Source organism: Erithacus rubecula, assembly GCF_903797595.1.
Source record: "Erithacus rubecula genome assembly, contig: scaffold_665_arrow_ctg1, whole genome shotgun sequence".
Lineage (NCBI taxonomy): Eukaryota > Metazoa > Chordata > Aves > Passeriformes > Muscicapidae > Erithacus > Erithacus rubecula.
Window position 1 is genome coordinate 6,698 of NW_027635675.1, and position 3,165 is coordinate 9,862.

At 45.3% G+C, this 3,165-nt stretch overlaps 1 pseudogene across 1 annotated transcript; it reads left to right on the top strand.

The window, feature by feature from the left end:
- The first annotated feature begins 1,721 nt into the window (after nt 1-1,721).
- LOC306816556 (ephrin-A4 pseudogene) lies at nt 1,722-2,348 on the top strand (annotated as a pseudogene). The gene has a single exon. The product of its transcript is annotated as an ephrin-A4 pseudogene (transcript).
- The last annotated feature ends 817 nt before the right edge of the window (nt 2,349-3,165 follow it).

Genomic DNA, 3,165 nt, shown 5'->3' on the forward strand with positions numbered 1-3,165 from the left:
AACTGGTAATATTAATTGTGGTTATTATTGTTCTGTACGTTGCTGCATATTGGTTGTTGCGATCGGTTGCCGAGTTGTTGTACAGTTGTAAGTGAAACCGGTTCAAAATGCCATTTAAAGCATTCAAATCTATGGTTCAGTACTCTAAGGGTATACCCGGAAATACACCGTTAGAATGTCTGTTGAAAAAGTAGAAAAGTAAAGGGTTTGATTATCGTAATCATTAATGGCCAAAATATGAGCGAGAGGGGCCGGCACGGCCAGAAAATGGTACTGTGAATTATGATACCCTGAACTCATTAATGCAGTATTTAAGGAAAAATGAAAAATGGGATGAAATGCAGTGTTTAGATTTGTTTTATTTGCTGCGCCGCAAAAAGGAGTGGCAGACTGAATGTAAAATAATGGTATTGGAAAAGAAAAACCTGAATGTGGGGAGGGTTGTAAAGGAAAATCTAAGTGTGTCCAGTGCTTAGCCTTAACCTCTTGACCAGAGAAAGATTTGTTTTTAATAATATCACCCGATGTGCCTGCTGCTTCGTTCCCTCCTGCTGTCTCACCCCCTCCGGCTGTCTCACCCCTCCCCTCTGTTTCACCCCATTCCTCTCTGTGTCCGCCGTTGCCGGAGAGCAGTGAAGAGGAGAAGGAAGGAAAAAGGGGGCGAAAGGAGGAGGTGGTGGGAATGGCGGTAGTGCCCGGGAATGTTGGAGAAGTTGTTGTGCGTTCGCCTGTTTCTCCCCAGAGTTGGCAAGGTGCCCCGCTCGCGGCTCGAACTAGACAGGAACGTAAGAATCATGGGGAACTCCGGCTTATTGCCCCTTAAGGGAAGCTATGGGACCCCAAGGAGAAAAGGTGCTTGTAAAGGTGCCTTTCTCCCGAGGAGATCTGGTGATTCAGAAGCAATCAGCAGGTGGTTGCCGTGGAAGTCCTGGAAAAGTAGCGCGGGTAGTAAGGGTGATTGTTAAAGCTCGCTCCGGTGTTGTCTTTGATGCGTAATTTTTGTATAAAAGGAATATTGTTGAAAATGCTCATCGGGCTAAGTTTAGTTGCAATGGCTTACAGGAGATTTATAAGAATGTTGAAATCTGCTTCAGGAATGTATAAATCATAGTTTGTGTTATTTATTAGAGGAGAAGCAGGCAAAGAAAATTTTCTGCCTTTATTTCTCTCCTCTAAATCGGTTACATCTTTATTAGAAAACATTCAGATCTCCCTGAGTATTAAGGAAATCATTTTTATGGTAATTAATTTAGTAAATCTTTGTTGCACCATTTACAGTCTATATAGAATGAAGGCTGAAATTTCTAAAGGGGCTGGGAAGACTCCTGATTCAGGAGTCAAGCTCGGCAGGAGAAATCTTGAGTGGGATGGCAAATGGGAGAAAATGGTCCAGATTTTAAAAGCGGGGGGGGAAGCGTGCTCAAGAAGTAATCGGGCTGCAGAGCCGTAGGTGGCTTAGTGCCGAACAATAATCCAGAATGAAATCCAAACAGTGGTGAGGGAAGAAAATCTATCAGGGAATATCAGGAATTGTTAGTAAAAATTAGGACTGGAATGCCCAAAACGTTAAATTGGTCAGAATTGTATTCAGTCAAACAAGGAAACTACAAATGGGACCAAAACCAGGAAATTACTAACAAGTAAATTTTTCAGAATTACCGAAGGCACGGAACTACAAGTATTTTTAGTGTATGTATGCACTTTTCAGGCTAGCCTGAGCCATGCGCCCCGCGCCGCTGCTCGAGCTCCTGCTCTGGGCGCCGCTGCTCTGGGCGCCGCCAGTGCACGGCCTCCACCACAGTATCCACTGGAACAGCAGCAACCCCAAGTTTCTGCAAGACGACTATTCCATCCAAGTGGCCATCAATGACTACCTAGACATTTACTGCCCGCACTACAAAGGGACAGTGCCCGCCGGCCAGGCAGAAACCTTCACGCTTTTCATAGTAAACCGGGAAGGTTATCGCGGCTGCTACGAAACCCCTGGCGCCCTCATGCGCTGGAAGTGCAACCAGCCCCGGGCTCCCTTTGGGCCCGTCCGCTTCTCCGAAAAGATCCAGCGTTTTACCCCCTTCCCACTCGGCTTCGAGTTCCAGCCCGGAGAGACCTACTACTACATCTCCGTGCCCAGCCCCGAAAGTGCCGGGCGGTGCTTAAAGCTGCGCGTCACCGTCTGCTGCCAAGGCACCACGGCAAAGCCGGTAATAAAGGTGCCCAATTCGCAGCCTCAAAAGCGCAAAGAGCCCGAAAATGCAGTGCCTGCCCGGGGCACCGCGGTCCCATCGCAGTCCTGCAGCCCGTGCCTGGCGTTCTCTTTGGTGGTGTTATTAATTGCTCTTAAATCTTAAACTAATTAATTGGTGCGGGATCTGGGGGCAATTAATAATATTGCCAAAGACATTCACCCAGTGGTTGCCAATCCATATACTTTGTTAACATCTGTGTCAGAAAAATTTAAATAGTTTTCTGTTATTAATTTGAAAGATGTTTTTTTCTGCATCCCTCTGGCATTCGAAAGTAGGAAATATTTTGCATTAAAGTGAGAAAGTCCTGACACTGGAAGGAAAGAACAGCTCACCTGGTCCCGGCTGCCTCAAGGTTTCAAAATAGTCCTACGATATTTGGAAATCAATTGGCAAAGAAATTAAAAGATTGGAAGACTGCTGAGGTAAGAGAGTCACCATCCTCTTATGTCATTCTCCAGTATGTAGATGATATTTTTCTAGCAGCAGAAGAAAAAGAAACGTGTCTGAAATGGACTATTGCATTGTTAAATATGCCGGGTCAGGGTGGCTACCGGGTGTCAAGAAAAAGGTACAACTGATAAAATCAAGTGTGGTTTATCTTGGATGCGAAATCATGCAAGGACAAAGGAGAAAGGCCTTTGAAGGCTTAGGCCTCCCAGATCTAAACAAAGAATTTCAGTTATATGTAAATAAAAGGCAAAAGTTAGCACTCGAAGTGCTGACTCCAGAGACTTGGATCCTGGAAATGCCCGGTAAAGTATTTTTCAAAACAACTAAATTCAGTCAGTGCTGGATGGCCGTCATGCTTGCGGGCAGTTACGGCCACGGTGATCCTCATCCGGAAAGCCAGAAAATTGACTTTGAAAAAAAAATTAAAAGTATTTGTGCCTCACATAGTACTGGCAGTCCTGGAGCAAAA